The sequence below is a fragment of the Cuculus canorus genome, chromosome Z (genome assembly GCF_017976375.1).
Source record: "Cuculus canorus isolate bCucCan1 chromosome Z, bCucCan1.pri, whole genome shotgun sequence".
Lineage (NCBI taxonomy): Eukaryota > Metazoa > Chordata > Aves > Cuculiformes > Cuculidae > Cuculus > Cuculus canorus.
The window spans coordinates 16,659,724-16,678,267 of NC_071441.1; positions in this window are offsets into that span (position 1 = coordinate 16,659,724).

Below are 18,544 nucleotides of genomic sequence, written 5' to 3' on the forward strand. Positions count from 1 at the left end.
GTTTTGGTAAGCAGTCGTAGTTGTTGAGAAAGCCTTGAAAACAGGTGTGTTGTGTAGAGTCTTCAGGTATCAGCTGACTAAATCTGTAAAAGCAATGGTGTGAAGGAATAGGTCAGAGGAATGGATCATACTTCATCTGAATGAGTAGCTGAATCTTGAAAGTCTCTGTAGCCATTCATATTTCCACATTAATTACTTCCTCATGCACTGTCTTTTTGTAACTACCCGGGTAATGTTCTTATCTCAAAGCCCTAGGGACTCCCTGTATCTTCGCATGTCACAGGTCCCATTGTTTTTCTAATTATTTGTGCAAATTTCTGGACTCTGGAAGAAGCAATTGCTCATTTTTACACTAAATTCACCAGAATAACTTTCCTTTTAATAACTGTAGGGACCAGGCAGTAGGAATAGTGTGTGCAAAAAGCTGTATATCAATTAGAATTATGGTTATGCCTTGTAGTGTCACATAGAAATGTGGTAAATGTGACAACATGCTACCCTAATCATGTTTTAGGATGTCTTCATTTAATATCAACACACTGACATCCTCAGTGGGAGTAGTTTCCGTTGCTGTCTGGAAACCACCTGTAAAAGAAAAACGCTTTGCATAAGCAGAAAGTCACAGTGGTTCAGTCTGTGACGCTCTTCTCTCTGGATCTGTCTTCAGTACAAAACTGGACTATGGCACTAAGAAAGTCACTTGGGTTTTTTTAAGTAGTTCTAAAAAAATGAACTATTTACTTTTTTTAAAATTTACAGAGTGATAATTGGGAAAAGGCAAAATAAATACAGCAAAAAATTCTTCAGCATCGTAGAGCTGGTGATTGTTCATGGAGGAGTTTTGAAGCAAAAATCAAAAAAGTCAATTTTTCAGCAAGCTCTTTACTGAAAATTTCCACCTTGGAAGGAGCATGCAGAAATCCCAACAGTTTGTGTAAATATACCTTTTTCAAAGTGGTCACAAAATTTCACAGCTGCTACAGGCGAGCGCTCGGGTAGTTAGATCTGTTACAACCGGGCTTAGGTAGATTATCAATCAGTCATTTGTAAACTACTGCAGTCCCTAAATCATAGCTCAATCAGCTTTGGCTGAGTCTTCATCTCTAATGATTTTAGCGTTATTCTTAGAATTGAATAGTCCTAAATACCAGTCAAAATTTTACTCCAGTCTGGTCTAATTCTTCAGAAAACATAATCCTTCAAAACCAGTGCTGATTTAATACTTCGATAGGGTAAAAAGGGATATTCATGATGCTGATTAAGATGGACTGTCAGTATGACATGCCTTGAACACAAAAGGCAAACTGCTTGTGATCATTTAATTCCTTGGAACGCAGTGTCCCAAAACTAGGCTGTTAACTCAATTTTCCTGTTAAAGCAATTACAACTTGCCCACATACAATTTTTCAAGTATTTATACATAAATATGATATATTTCTTCATTTCCTGACCTGAGTTATGTAGCATTGCTACATTTTTTTAAAAAGCTGCCAAATTTCACCTCACTATTAGTTGTATTTCAGAAGTAATTGAAGGACTTGTTGAAGTACACAAGGATTACCCACACTGCAAAACCTATTTGTGTAGTTATTTCAAGATATATCTCTGTGCCAGTGGAAAAGAATGCCAGTATAAGGACTATTCACATTTGTCTACAATTTGTCCTTTAGAATGACAGCATCATTCTCATTCAGCAGGAATGGTAGATGGTGAAACGTGACCACAGGGGCTGCCCACTACTGAGCTATGAATCTGCAGTTCTCAATTTCTACTTCTTGGTCAAATCCCAATAACACGTCTCCCAAACATATGAAGCTAGCATGAAAGGAATGCAGGTCCTCCCACATGCTGCTGGTAGAAACTTTATCCAATAAACATCAGCTAGTGATCTAAAATCTTTTTTCAAATTTGCAGTCAAGGAAAAAGCATTAGGCTGCAACAGTAATATTTAGTTTGATAAAATTACATCTCTTTTTCTAATATGCAGTTTATTAGAATAACAAGAGGTCTGAACATTAAAGAAAGTATAAGCACTGAACCATTTTGGCTGAAGGACATTTTAGGGGACACTTTTTTTTTTTTAAATACTTTTTCAGACATTGAACTTCCCCTCTTATCCTGTCAGCATATATAGTCCTTTTCCTTGGTTTGATCAGGGGCTTTGTGTGCTTTTATGAAGACAGGGTTTTTTGGAAGACTAAAACTTACTTGTGGCTTGGAGGAGAAGAAAGAAGAGATAGACAGCCCTTCTCTACCCGTTTCCATAAGGTTTGTCTAGATGAAACCACTGCTTTTAGAGTCTGCCCATAGGCTGACTGAACCCAGGAGGGAAATGCTGATGAGGAAGTGGCTGGGGAACATGAAGGGAACCTTTGTTGTACCATGAACAATTTGTCCGCTTTACAATTAGGAGTAGACAGGACAATTTCAACATGTGTCATGGAAAGGACTCCAAGAATATCTTGGAAGGTGTTAGTTTAATGTCTCTGGCGCGTGGCCAACAAAAAGGCTACAAGGCCATGCCATTTCTGAAGGTGTGTATGGTGAGCTGGTGCTGGAGGGGAGGTAGCCATGCTATACAGTGGTGTAAAATAGAGTCTCCCACCAGCTGCTCTGATTTATAGGAGCTGCAACTGTGCAAGTCAGCCTTAAAACCAAGGGAATACAAAACACACTTTATGCCGCTTGTGTCCTAACCTGTGCAGTCATGTGTCCTACTCACTTTCTTTTTGGATCCTCTATGTTTTCATCTAAACATTAAAGGCTCCTCCAGGACCCTGAACTAGCCCAGAGAGCTGTCTGATTTCTTAGTCATTAAGTGATTATCAGACAGCTTTGCACATTTTGTTTATTGTTCCTCCGAAGTCAACCAAGGAGATGAGTGTCTCTCTTACAAAGCTAGTAATACCTCAAATAAAATGTCATTGCAATATATTAATCCATGTGCATTAGCCCCAGATTTTGGGATCTATAGGTTTGAACTACCTACCCATCAGCTGGCATCCAAAAGAAGGTGTATGCCTACAGTTTTCTACAGTAATAGAAGAAAAAATGCACAGAAAGCCCTGTACAGCAAGGAAAGGAAAACTCGTAGATCCCTGCTTATAAAAGTAAAATCTTTTCTCATGACATAGATATCAGTGATCTAAACAAAGGTACTCAGATCTTGTAGACAAGAACTAACAGCCTTCTAACAAAAAAAAAAAAAAAAAAAAAAAGGCCATGCTGTAGCCAGCTCAAAGAAACCCTTATTACACATCTGTTCAGATGCCACTGGCTGCACATTGGGATGCTCTTCAGCCTATAGGATGACATTTTCCTGAGTGGGGGCCACAGGCAGAATGACTCTGAGCTTCCCACATCGAAGGGTTAGAAGCAGGAAGAGCCAGGCTCCAAGGCTGGCAGTCACACTCCCTTCTCAGAGAAGATAAAAGCAGCAGAGGAGAGTTACAGCACAACCGCAGCATCTCAGTTGTTAAACAGGACTCGAACACAATGTGTTTCTGGTTAGTTTAAGGAAGGATAAACAAGATTTAATGTCTGGCAATGAACACAGTGCTTTTTTTCTTGCCCTGTAAGTGATATTTGGATTCATTCAGATTTATGTAGCTTCCATTCACGTAAGACTCCATCCCATTTTCTAATTTTCCATCTTCCTTATTTCCTAAAACATGAGTTGTTGGGCTAATGAATTAAAACACGCTGAGGTTTGGTTTTGGCTCTGTATGCATCTGTGCTTTTTTACTACCATAATTCAATGTGACAAGTTTATTGTCCTAACAAACACTAGCACCTTTTGTGGAACTACAATAAAAAAAAGAAAGATTGCTTTAAGCAGCACATTTTCTGCAGAGAAGACCAAATACTACCTATTGACAATTTGTTTTCCTCAGATCATGTTCCCTTTTTCTTTCCATAGTGGTCACTAAACATGCAAGTCTGTAGGCAAGATGGGCTAGATTGGGGTTTAAGAATCAGCTTTTGCAAGGAGATGGGTCAGATAGATTTGATTTTTCTTATAAACTGTCAGCTGACACTTGTGAGCCTGAGCTCAGGGCTCCATTTGTGTGAGGCACATTAAACACTGTGAATGCAACCCCTGCCCCAAGGAGCTTGCAGCTTGAAAAGAAAGTATTGAGAAATAAGACAGGTAAAAAGAAAAGCCCAGGAGTCTACAGGAAAACAAAGTCAAGGCTTGCCTTGCTAAATCAATGTGCAAAAAGTCAACAAAAATGAGAGGTCGATACCTACATAAAAACTGACTTAAATATTTCTGTACAAATCAGTCACATTTGGCACAAGACTGGCCCTCCAGATGAATGCCTGTCTAAAAAAAGAAAAGCCCAACCCTCCCACTTCTACAGCTAAGTAAATAAACTACAATGACCTCAAAAATAAAATGTGAAACACAGTTTTTCAAGGCTCACAAACCAAGATTTAATGACGCATATGGTCTTTATTTGACCCATAATAATTCTTTGATACATAATGGCAAGACTTTAACTTAGCAGTGGAATTACATTTTCATGTAACCCGTCATATTGCTAACAAAATGATCAAGCTTTTTCTTCCTGTACCTGTTTAAAATGCTGTAGTCAGTAACAGGTCTTGAAATATTTTACCAGCAGAAGAATAAGAAAACAGTGGCACACAGATAGAGGCACTCTGCCTCACTCTCTCCCTGAAAGTGGAACATAGAAGAAATATTGGAGAGAAACACTAATTCATTATGGGGCCAGCTCAGCACAGGCCTAGAGGCAGCTGCCCAATGCAGAAGGCTGCTTTAGGAAAGAAAGTGGCCTAAGCTGTTTACACCAGTGATTCAAGAGGGTGTAAAGATAGCCTTCCTGCAGTGTTTGTTGCAGACAGGACGTTTAGCTCGGGCCAAGAGTGGTGGTGGTGAGCTACTTGAAAAAGCACCCTTTCCTGTCCCCTTCCCTCCTCACCTCCATCAAAAGCAACAAAAGCAGCCACCTCAGGTCTCCAAAGCTTGCTTCCTTTGTCCACCAACATTGCTGTGGCAGGAGCCATTTGTGCCCAGACGGGTCCAACTTTTCATCCACAGCCAGCGTTTCAATCCTGCCTATACTACCAAGAAATCTTGGGCTACTTTCCATGAGTGCTGCCAGGAAATCTGGATGGAAATGTAACGTTGTCTCTTCTCTTTCAAACCATTTATTTCCATGCAGCTGAGTGTTTTAAGAAACTGGCTAAGGGTAGTTAAGTACATTTCACTATATTACAGGCTCTCTCAAATTCCTATTACATTCTACTTCTGTGAAGCAGATCTGTGTCCTTAAATGGCAGAGGTATGGTCTCTTCTTACAATATTACTTATTTATGACATATACCAATGCAAAGTTTGTGATATTGTGAGGCTTTCAGCATCCTAGCAGACTGCATTAAGCACCGGAGAGATGAATCTCCTGCTATTTTGAGGTTTTATGATATTTTGTTTAAATTATTATAGAAATAAAACAGGCATTTGTTGGAGATTCTTTGGCACTATCACTCAGTTTTCATCCCTGATTTGAAGTAATTACTACTCAGGGACAGGGAAGGAATAGACACAGGTATATACAGTGTACCTCAGCCTTTTTTCCCCTAATGGGAAGGGAGTGGTGAGGGATGCAATTTAAAAAGCTTCCCACTTAGCCTGCTTTTTCTGCTCCAGTCTTACTAAAGAGGCTGCATAGACACAGCTCTTTGTTACAGTCAGATACCATACGAAGTCTGAGGAGTATCACATCCCCAGCAGATCCATACTCATCCCATGCTCCACTCCATCAGATAGGCTGATACATTCCACCCTCAGCCCTCCAGGAACCGGTGTGACCTCCACCTCTGGCGTGCAAGTGAAGGGGATACAGGAACTGCAAGGAAGGAGTTTGTGGTTAATCATGTTTCTCATCAGGGATACAATTTGGCAGACCTGCATATGATGCTGAAATCTCTGATTAAGTTTTGGAGGGCAAGGGAAGTCAAATCCTGTTCTCTGCATCAGTGGGGACCAGCATGATGCACAGCTTTGAGAACAGAATCTAACTCACTGTATAGGGAAGTCAGAAAAGAGAGAAATTATTCACGTTTTGTTTTGCAACTAGTCTTAGAAAAGGAAAATCGGGTATCAAGCATGATGTGTTAATTTTATTTGTCATTACCGAGAGAGAACAATGCATCTTTTGCTAATAAAATGTTTTATTTGCAGGGTACTTTGCATCTGAGTAGATCTGTGAATACCCCTTTATTTCCAGACATAGAGAGGGCAGAGAGGAATTATCTTGCCTTTTTTTTTCGCATGCAGCAATTACTCAGGTGGGAGTTTACTATTGAGACTTACAGCTAACACACTGAAATGTATGAAGCAGGTTTAAGGCTTCCATTTATCTTCATTAAAATCCATTTGATTTTGATAGCTGACTTGAGGATAATTTTTCATATTAAGCATGAGAAGACAGAGGTTTCACCCCAGCTCTTCAGCTGACTTAGGCAGCTATTTCAGACAAATCCCATCAGTTCGAGGTATGAATAGTGAGGTTAATAGCAGATTTCTCTGTCCAGGCTTGACATGTCTTCAGAAGAAAACTCTGTTAAGGTATAAGATAACATTGTAAGTGAATTATTTAAATTGTCTTGTTAATGATCCAGAATCTGAGCAGATAGACCTACCTGTAGCTAACCTGTGTTGCAAGTTTTATAAACTGAGATGGTGCACAACTATTAAAAAACCATGGAGCATTTCATAAAAAAAAGTAACTGTCTTTTATAACAAAGTGCTTTTAAAAGTGTGAGTACAATAATGTAAACTTTCATGTCAGCCACTCCTTGGGAAATCACATCTTTCCTACATTTTAGACAAAAAAATATGTATCCTCACAGTCTTGTGCAGGTGAGCAAGACAGTGCAATGTTATCCTGTTAGGCACATGTGGAGAGGAAGAATTAAGTTCTCTGTAACTTCACTTTTCCCCCTTCACGCTCTGCTCACGGTAGAACTATGCCCCTGAGGCCACACGGTCACCCAAGGTTGAATAGGAAATGTGCCAGGAGAATAAGTCCCAATCCCTTCATGTTGCCAACGATCCGTTGCTGAAAGCAGCAGTGGGAAACACAAATGCCCACAGCAGCTTCCATTTGTAAGAAGTGTAGCCTGGGGCACTGCAAAGTCAGCCCCACAGCCTGAGGTTGCGCTGAGCTGCCACAGTTAGTGGCATAGACACCATCAGGAGATGGTGCCCAGAGGAAAGGCAGAGCTGAGAGGCAAACTGTACGCTCAACAGCCAGCACTGCAGTTTGCTGTTTGGTCCTTAGTGAAATGGAAAGGTTGTGCAGTTGTTTTTTGGCTTTCAAATACTCTGTGGCTAGGTGCAGCATGGAACAGGCACATAGCAGAGCTCATAAATAAATAGTGTCCCAAATATCTGGATTTTTGATCTTTTTTGAAAGAGGACAACTGAATAGAGCGTCACAGTGCCTGAAATCAATACTCCATAATCCTGCCATCATTTGTGTATTGTAGAAGGTGGCCCAGCTACAGACTTCACTGTTCCAATACACCTGTAGGAAGTAACATCCTTGTTACATCTTACAGGAGCCTCAAATGAAGCAAAACTGGAGTAAAGGTGCCTTCAAATGTACTGAATTTAAAAGAATCTCATTTCTCTGTCCTCATGTGGAAGGGTACTCTTGGACAAGATACCACATAGTGACTTGGAAACCCTGCTTCCATGTTCTCTCCTTAAAATGGGTATAATGATAACAGGCTTCGTCTTGCCAAATGCTGTGAGACATATATATGACAAAATGCCATACGGGAATAGATGTTTTTGCTGTTATTACTGTTGTTGTTTCTGCATTTGCACTGAAAGTAAAGCTATTGTTCAAGGTTAGCAACCAAAAAAAATCTTACTACAGGAACATGAATGTATGATTAATTCCCAAAAAGTACATTCACATGCTCCAAGTTAAGCAAAATATCTTGCAGAATTAGATCAGACTTTGTATACAACACTGGCAAAATTCAGCCCCTATTTTTTTTATTGATTCACTCTCTAAACAAAACTTAAGCTTCGATTTCAACTGCATTTCAGCTATGCTGTGAAAGAAGCCAAAACACCTTTTCAGGGATTATGCCAAGCAGTAGTTTTGAGAAGGTTTAGGGCCACTATTCAATGAACTGTAACTAATCATTTTCATCTTATCGCCTACAGAGTCATTGCATTGGAATGATGTTTGGCTAATTTTCCAAAGGACACATTTACTATGGATTTTTCTACAGAGCTGTCAGGAGCAACATTGAGCCAAAACATACTCTGTCAAGGCAGGTGTTCTGTTGATGAAATTATAAATAAGTCATCAACCAAAAGTCTGTTAAAATGAATCGTCATTAAATGTTTCTCTAAATACAGTGTTTAATCTCAAGCTCCAAAATAGGAACTGCAAGACCATCTTTCCCTACCTCATTCACAGATCTCCTCTTTGAACACATCATGAGAATATTAAGTTAGTTAATTTAAGCTATATGTGCATTCGAACACATGCAGAGAAGCAAAGTCTGTGATATGTTTTACATAAAGCAGACCATTGTGCACTGATTATAATGTGTAAAGAGGAAATATGTTTATACCACAATCTATTCTAAACTCAAATAGGCAGCAGTACTCTGTGTTTATAAATATAAATGCAAAACCTATGTTAAAATAATGCTAAGGGTCTGGATTCTAACCACAAAAGCCGGGAAATTCAGAGCAAATCTTGAAGTGGGGGCCTGATTCTGGTTTCACGTTCTTGCCATGCAACTCCAGTGTCTTCAGCAATGGTTTGTTCTGGAGAAAACAATCATTTGTCTAAGGTTCTCTAGGTATGACAATGCTTGGGCAGAGTATTATCATGTTTAGGTCTGAAGGCCAGATACAAGAAAGCAGCTGTGACAGCATGCCCAAGGGCTTCTCTTAGTTAATAGAGTGTGGATATGCATATGTGGGTAAGTACAGCAAGAAAAGAGTGGAAATGTGCCATCTTGACAAGCACATCCTCAAAACTCTCTTTTGTCCTCAAGGATATATGTAGACTTTATGGAAACCTTGGAGCTGCCTGATATCGTTAGTCTCTAGACCGTGCTTATACAATTAATATTTTTCATGGTGCGTTATTTATATTATACATTGTAAAGAGACGATAACAAAGGAGCCAGCGATGTTCACATTGAGATATACAAGTGAAATATTAATCAAAAGACTTCATTGAGGAGGTGAGGGATGGGGGAATGATGACCTAACTCTGTGCAGTTCTGTGTGATGTCCTAATGCACAATCATGACAAGAAAAGAAATTCTTATGAAGAGAAGAACAAGGCTGGATCATTCCCCCTAGACCAGGAAGGGACACAACAATGAAGAATTTGGTCTGGTAGTCATCTCTAACGGCAGGAACACACATTGGTTCTGACCCTGGGGCAGAAGTGGACTAGCTGTCCACTTGGTTTTGCTGAGACGTTGGGGCAACTGAGAAGGATCCTTACTGTTACAGTGCTTTCGATGTTCTACCGTTCTGCAGCTTTGTTACTCAAACTTCCAGACACACATGCTTTGTAAAACTGGGTTTAAATATCTAAATTTCCCTAGCAATAAAACGGATGCTGCGAATTCTGGCATTCAGTAAAGACATTGCTCTGCTGAATATAGCAAAATCTCCTTCAGGAATAATCTTCTGCAAATGTCTTCTAATCAGTGCATTGTAGAGTTCCAGAGTACTTGTAGAGCAATCTGGCATTTATATAGAAGGAACTGGTAGATAGTTAAAAAAAGTCACCAAGTTGCAGTGGGATGTCTCTCTCAGTAAATGGTAGCTCAAGATCAGGGCACAAACTTGGAGGTCACAATGAACTTCCTGGAAGAGACCTGAAAGGGTAGTTTAGGTAGGAATTAGGTAGTAGAGAGAAAGTGAGCTAGCCACAAAACTACATCCAGCTGCTTGGGCTACTAAGGAGCTTTAGGTGCCTACATATGCAGCAGCTGTGTAGCACAGATCCCATAAGCTGTGCTCTTATGGCAAGTAGGGAACGCCACATTGACTGGCCTGAATCTGCCTAAAAGGAAGAATTGACACCCAGGTTTTCTACGGTACTTGGTGGTTGGTGAACCCACATCTGAAAAAATAGAAATGAGCTGCACATCCTCCTCAGTCTGGAGCAGTCCACACTCACAGACAATCATGTACCCAGTGCTTTCCTACAAGACTGCACCAGAGATGCTTGTCCATTCCTTGTTTTGGAGCTTCCTTCTGGGCTGGAAGGCAGACAGCACAGCCAGAGAGGAAGCACTCTGTTGGCAGGACTGACTTTCAGACCAAACAGAGGAAAGGTCTAGTGTCACAATCTCCCAGACCTCCACTGGCAAATCCGGAGAGCAGAACCGACAAGCTTCAAAAACAGGCTATCCGTCTCTCTTCATCCAAAAGAAAAGGCAATCCAGTGCACAGACTGTGTGAAAGAGAAGAAAAGAAGCATGGTGAAATAGTAGTAGATGCTGGTATATTCCCATAACACATCAAGGAGAGTGGAATATACCTAGAGGAAATGTTTCAATAATGCTTATGTTTGCTTAGATGCATATCATTTTCAAAGGCATTACAAAAGGGGATCATGTTAATGCTTCTGTTCCCATTTAATGAAAATGATGCTTCTGATGTTTCTCCTACTTTTCTGTACTATCCATCAAATAATATTTAATGAGACACAGCTTCAGCTGCAAATACACTGGTTATCCTTCCATGAATAACAAACATTAACACACTTCATGCAATCAAGAATCATTGCTCTGATAGCCAGACCTGAAGTTCATTACTGTAGAAAACCTGAAAAATATGGGTGTGCAACTTGCTATTAATTTTCAGTTTATTTAAACCAGTAGTTTATTGCAGATCACCTTATTCATTATTTCAGTGTCCTTCCTGAGTAAAACAGTCACATACTTAAAAAAAAAATCTAAAAACCATCATAGGTATGTATGGAAATGAAAGGATTGGGATTGTAGTCCCAGTTGACATACTCTGGTAAAAGACAGGTAGCAGCGCAAATAGAGTAGCCTTCCGTGGGCCAAAAAACTGATGGGAGAAAACTCAGGATCTGTTCATTTTTCCTACTCCAGGTAGAGAGAAGAAAATGCTAGGAAAACTGATTTTTTATTATAAAAACCCATAGTAAGACATACTGTACAAAACAATGTGCCAGACGACAGTGTTACTATATAAGGCTGTATATAGAAGCCAAATGCAGAGATAGAAACCCTGCCTCCAGTCAAAACCACTAACACATATTGTCACAAAAACTGAGGGATGGTCTCAAGTTAATCAGGTTGTCCTGCATCAATCACTTTGACACACTGCTACAAATCGAACCTCAGAAAGATAGAAATCATCCCAAAAGAATAATACTCTTGTCTTCCTGTAAGGAGATCATGTTTGCATATACTGTAACTGTTGTTAATGTGTCCTGAGAGATCTATACATAATTTCTATAGCATCTAGATGGAGATGTCTCCTTAAGTGTGTGTTGAAGCATTGGATTTTTGTGATACACACATTCTACAAAGCACCCAGCATCAAAACCAAGTAATTTTTAATGTAGACTCAGAAAATGTTTTGATGTTCATTACAAATTCATGTTCCTTCAGTTTTATATGACAAAGATTAGATATAAACAATTAGATCAATAGATATGCTCAAGCCAGAGATCAGCAAATCTCATAGGCTGCCTGGAGGCCCTGGAAACTCCAACACAATACTCATCACCCTGCCCTGAAAGGAGGCCTCCAGACCACAGTTCTCAAGTTAGGAGAATGACTGCTTGACATCATGTTGCTTATGGTTTTCAGGCTTTATTTCATTTGCCATAGTGCTGACATGAATCTGGAATAACTCCATTAGGGATTGGTATGTTACTGGGTCAGCCTAGATTTGCATCTCTTGACAGTGATCTACACTCCCGCTGCATGGGGCCTTACTTGGTAGAACAGAGAGTGATAGAGCATGTTCAGACTTCTCATTTATTTACTGTCTCCTCCTGATAAAATAGTTACTAGCCATGGAGAAAAGAAAAACTTTTAAAATTATTACAGTAATAAAATTAATTGTGTAAGTTACACCTAAAAGTCAGACTCAAAACTTCTGAGAAGATAAATATTTATTGAGGTCTTTGAGTTTGTACAGATTTTTGTAATACAACAACTACATGAGAAAACACTTAGGTCTTCACCAATTCCAATTTTTTTTCTTTTGCTTCAAAATTACTTTTTTAGGCATTCTCCACAAACTACATGTAGATAATTAATTTTTTTATATTAGCATTTTGATTATGAAACTTCTTTGCAATTTCTGCAGCATACACTCTATTGCTGTTCCCTGGAGAAATACCATTAATTTTGTTGATTGATAATCCACCTGGTGATCTATCACCAGTTTATAATACAGGTCATAAGAATTTTTTTTGGACTTGCTAGTGTCAGGCATTTCAAAGCGCAAGAGTGCTATCAATACATCTCCTCCTCCAAAAGAAGCAGAGGCACCAAGGCGTTAAATTTCAGGGAAGGGAAGGGAAGGGAAGGGAAGGGAAGGGAAGGGAAGGGAAGGGAAGGGACGGGAAGGGAAGGGAAGGGAAGGGAAGGGAAGGGAAGGGAAGGGAAGGGAAGGGAAGGGAAGGGAAGGGAAGGGAAGGGAAGGGAAGGGAAGGGAAGGGAAGGGAAGGGAAGGGAAGGGAAGGGAAGGGAAGGGAAGGGAAGGGAAGGGAAGGGAAGGGAAGGGAAGGGAAGGGAAGGGAAGGGAAGGGAAGGGAAGGGAAGGGAAGGGAAGGGAAGGGAAGGGAAGGGAAGGGAAGGGAAGGGAAGGGAAGGGAAGGGAAGGGAAGGGAAGGGAAGGGAAGGGAAGGGAAGGGAAGGGACTTTGAATGTCTGGGAGAATGAGAAAGAAGAGACCAAGTAAGATTTTTCTCCCAGGGTACAAGATAACTTTAAAAGGAGTGTATTGTGCAAGCAATCAGAAAGCACAGCTTAGACTTTGCCCAGCATTTGCTCAGTTCTTGAAGCATCTCTCATGCAGTATTGCAGAGATATCTAAGCTCTCAGAGCTCTGTTTGTTTCCTGTGCTCATCTAAAATTTGAACTTTACCCAGGATGATCACCAGGGTGCCACTTGCACGTTTTGCTGTTCCATGAGCAGCTGGCGTGTGACTATCAAACCTTTACCCAGAAACACCAAAATTCTATTACATCAAGTGGCACATGGTCTGCGAGTTCAATATGTCACCCTTATTTAGTGAACTGACACAAATTTAAAGCAGCTCTCAAAATACTGAGGTGATTAAAGTAATTGTAGATGCAAGACAGGCTGCCAGATTCCATGATTTGAAAGATGTTTCTGTACAAAAAGCACTTGCACCAAGCCATACACGGAAATTTTTTTTTATAAATTTATGTGGTTCCTTTTTTTCTCTCTTTCAAATAAAAAGTCTGAAAGGCTAATGTTTATGTTTGAAAATGCATCCAAAACTTGTAGAGGAGGTCCCTGTGTTCAGACAAAATGTTGCTGCCTCCATTCACATTTTCCACTGTGATTTCACTCTTCTCTGTCTTTGATGTTGTTTCTGGGACCTTGAAAACAAGTAAGCCTATCTCCACTCAAGTGTGCCAGGAGTTCAATATCCTCTGCTACCATGCCAGTACCTACAGCTGAAAACTGCAGCTGGGGAGTAGGCAGAGGGGTGCAAGGGACATCCTGAGTTACAACCCCGCACAGCCCAACTTCCAGTTCTGAAATTAACGACACAGCAGTTAGCCAGAAAGCTTTACCACCAGTGTCAAATAACATCAAAAAAAATGGGATTTACGCACATGTCAGAGACTGATTGCAGCTTGTCAGACACTCCAGGATAAGTGATTTTAGAGCAATTTCTACAATTACCAGTCTTTTTGTTTGTGTGGACCACCATGAGCAGGCATCCAGAAATCTCACCACTCCATTAAGGACTTGGCATAATACACACACTTACATATACACATGCACATGCTCACACACACAGAAAAGAAAAAGTACTATAATGTCTGCAATTTCCTACTTCGTTGACTGGATAACATTTTTGAGACTGGTTCAACAGACACTGTGCTGGGTGATTAGTGATTATCATTTTTCTGCAGTGTTAGAGTACTTGACATTTTCATTCCTCAGTGACTTCGGTTAAAAACAAATAGGTCTACCTGCAGTCCACATCTGATTGCCAGATGGTTTCTGTGCCTACGAAGCTCCCATCTCCAAGTGAATTCAAATGACCTCACACATACATCTTCAAACATTGCTATCTGACCACAAAAATGTATGGAAAACGCAACATCTGTACATGTCTGCATCTTAAATCCCTGTTGTTTTACAAAATATATTGCTTGTCACCCTAAAGTCTAAAGTCTCTTAACGATCTGCAGGGGCCGATGTAAATGGTAGTCTATGACTTTAGAGGTTGCTTGTTGCATTAAACAATTTCATCTCAATCAAAGGTCAAGAGATACAAAACTATTCCTCTGAATCCACTGAAGCCAACAAATAGATTGTGTTAACTGCTCCTAATAGTTCCAAAACAACTGTGTGTGACTGCATGTCTCTATGCTGTGTGTGTTACTCCTGCGGCTGATGTGTCCAAGCAGATAAAATAAATTGGAGATCTTACGAAACCATCACTAAAACTGTAGAGTTGTTTGTGCCTACATGACAAAGCATTATTGAGTCACACAGCCTGTAAGATCTAGTGTTGTGTCAAGGGAATACCTTGTCATATCAACATCATTGTACATGTAAACCAACAAGACGGTAAACACAGGCCCACTTGAATGGCTGGATGAAAAAACAGATGGGATATCACAAACATTTTCCAAACTACAACAGACTTCTAGGCCAATTAAACATGGTTAGTTTTGAATGGGAGAGGAAATAGTTTTCTTTGCTGTTAAATGTCAAAAAAAAAAATTTCCTTGAGGCATAAAAAGCCCAGTTCCTTTTCGGAAACTTGCTAAAGTTAATCAACCCTGCATGAACTTTTAACCAAAACAAAACAACAAAAAAAGTCTGAATATATAGGTGAAACATAGAAGCAGGGGTTGGAGGGGAAGAGATATTGTGTTATACACTACTTAAATGAGTAAGAGTTTTTTCTCAAGACCACTTAACCAATATGCATGGGAAAATATTTGTTTGTTAATCTTAGCAGAATACAAAGTTGACAAAAAAAAAAGGGTTGCTTTATTATTACTACAGTCTTTTAAGTTTAAATGCAATAATGAGAAGTCAGTCTGAGATATATTTTCTCTGCAAAGCCAGTCTGCAACATTTACATTTCAGGCTCCTTTCCTTACTTTTTTTGCTTCTGGAGATAACTTAAATTTTGACACATGAGAACTGTGATTTGCCTTCTGTGAAATTCATTAAGATGACTGCTTACCAAGGAGGAAATGCCAGTCTAAATTATTTGTCCCTTCTGCTTTAGTGTGACTTAATTTTAAAAGGGAAGAAATCACATTTCAAAACACTCAGAATAGCCAGCCTCCACAAAGTTCAGGCATGCCAAGTTTCCTGCACTGATGCATGTTTAGCTCCTTTAAAAGCCTCCATCACCCAGCAAAGTCAATAGTGGCCATCAGGAAGTAAAGAAAACATTGGAGAAATTTGGTTAATCTATCCTAGTAGACGAGGTCATGACAGGACCACGTGGATAAATAGCAGAGGTATTATTTTCAGATGTAGATGTCCCAAGCAGGAACGAACCAGCTGGGGAAAGGCTTCCTTCCAAGTCCCTTGAATAGATGGCAGCTTTTGGCTAGGGAGAATGTGGGCTGGGATGTCATCCTTTTCTACCAGAGTCAGCTCAAGGGAAAGTGGAAGCAAACCATCACACACCAATGACACAGAGTAAACCTCTTTGCTACACCTAAGGGGCAGGAGTGCAGAGGAATGGGAGAAAGGAAGGGAAGGAGCTGCTTTTTCACTTGCATCTGTTTTCATTCTCATTGTCTTCCTTTGTCTAAAGGAGAGATGTGTATGAATTCTCAGCCTCCAGTTTGCAGTGTAGCTTTTTAGTAATGAACTCAAATGGGCTCCTTCGGTCTGCACACATGAAATCTGCCTGATTGCCATGCACTTTGATTCTTTGACAGTGTAGGGATTAACCACCTACTCTTTAAACCAAACAAATGCAGTCAGACCAATGCCCTGAAGGGTTTTTCAGTGATTCTGTGCCATCTGACATTTTAAAGTGTTTGGGCTTAGATTCCCTTCATACACTGGACTTGCAGCAGCAACCCGCAACAAAAGCATTTCCATTCCCTTGAAGCTGCTATTGCAAACACTTTTTGCACTGCTTGTCAGATGTGAAGAGAGGATGATATAATTGAGCCTGCTTTGAAAAAAAATCAAACTGACATAATATTGCTAGTAACTTGACAGCTTTATGTAAAGCCTTCCCCAGAAAACCCAAGCTGATCACACTGCTGAAGACAAGCAGAGGTTAGGGAGAAGGTTTAGGCTCTAGGACTCCTAGACTCAGCCTTTCAGAGGTTCAGCCATATTTAGCTTGCCCTTTGACATGACCCAGCCTTAAACAATAGCTTTGTGGGTATGCTAAATGGCCACATCTTGCCAGTTGCTGCCAAATTAATGAGCCCATGTCATTTTTAGTTTACAGTTCAGTCATAAAGCAGCCAAGTGGAAAATGAGGCAGGGACCGTTAAGGAGTGTCACGCAAATTTTCAAAGGGTATAGTCCCTAATTCCTCACTGCCTCTTTCAGAAGTCTCTAATCACATTCTCTTTCCTCCCCTTGCTTTCTTCAGATCCTCTAAAGATCCCCCTCACTGTGCAAAAGAGGCTGGCCGGAGAAACTAGGTGCCTGTGCCTTAATGTGAGAGAGTTGAGGAGGAGTAAAACGCAACCTGCACTCATGATTTGCCCAAAAGCTAAAGCGATCTGAGTGGTCACCTGAGCTTCTCAGCTCACTGCAGGGGGATATGGGAAGAGCACAAGCGTTTCATAACCAGAGCAGACAGAAGCAAAGGCAAGCTTTCATGTAAAAAGGGATTGTGTTAAAGGGAATTTGATCTAGAAATATCTCAGAAACAAGCACAGCGTAATTTTCCACTCCCTTACATCATTTAGAGGCAGGAGAAACTTTCTCAACGAAATCTATCTTCCCACCCCCACTCTCAAAACTGTTTTCTTGGTCTGTGGTTTGATAAAAAAACTAAAACTCAGTTCAGAACTGAAAAGCTTTCTGCTTCAAACCTTCAATGATACACATCCTGTGCAAGTGGTTTTACATGCTTTTAATCTGAAACCACACAAATCTTGCCAGCTTTCCAGTTTGACTTTGAAATTTTGAGCAGCTTTGCTCTTCCCCGTCTTGCTCATCTCCCACCTGTGGTTTACCTCCTCCTGACTGTTATACTGGCATATTTCCTCATTCTTAATCCTTCTTCTTCTATATCTTCTTTCTCCATTTCTCAGCAGCTGTGGACTTTACTCTTTCACTCTACAGCCTGAGCTTCTACCTTAGAAATGTCTCAGCTCCTCTAGTTCAACTGTTGAATTTTCTTGTGTTGTAGCCTTGCCTGGATGCACAGGACTCTTCCTCAACCAGTGTCAGGTATCGATGTTCGAGTTATCCTCAAACAGCCTCCCTATTCAACTCAATTTTGTCCTTGTTTTTAAAGCCTGTCTCAGACATGCCTCAGGCTCTCCCATGCAGTTTGTCTCTCTCTGTTCCTTGTTTTTTGTGATTGTCTAGCACTCTGTTTCCTAAGTCCCTCCAGGATGTAAGTGTATTCCTCGAAAATTTTTCTACGTTTATTCATTAGAACAAAAAATATTTTTAGTTAATGCTGTGTTCACACTCTTTTGGCTCGAGAGTAGAGAATGAATCTTTTTAGGAGGAATATTTGCAGAAGTAGAAAATTTGAAGTATATAAGTCAGACCATCCTCAGAATATGAATGCTGTAGCCCTAAATATGCGAAGAAACTCAATTCTAGGAGGTGCCTTCTTCCAATTGGGAAGCAGAGCAGTTGTCACATGACCTCTGTGCCCATCCAAAATTTGAAACACATTTCACATTTTAAACAGAGAATTTTCTCACGGAACCTCTAGCAAACCATTTACAGGCCCTGAGTTAGATTGTGGTGCTCCACCACATGCCCTAAATAGAGAGCAGCTCAAGGCCACACAGGAAGAACCAAAGAGATTGAGCCTGTCTAAGAAATATTCTTCCCCAGGGCTGCTCTGTATGTGTGGAGGTGAACAGTTGGCATAAGCTGCTAGGAACAAAAAGATTTAAGAGTACAGAAAAAGTTCCTCAGACTACTCCTGGCTGTCTTGTGGAGTACCTCATCATCCTCCTCCGAGCAAGCGTCCCCCAAAAGCAGGTATGGTCCTGCCCTCCTCCTCCAGCCAGGACCCTGTCACTGCACCACCACCCTCTGAATCTGAAGAAACGACTACCAGTTCCCAGCCTAGCCTTGTTC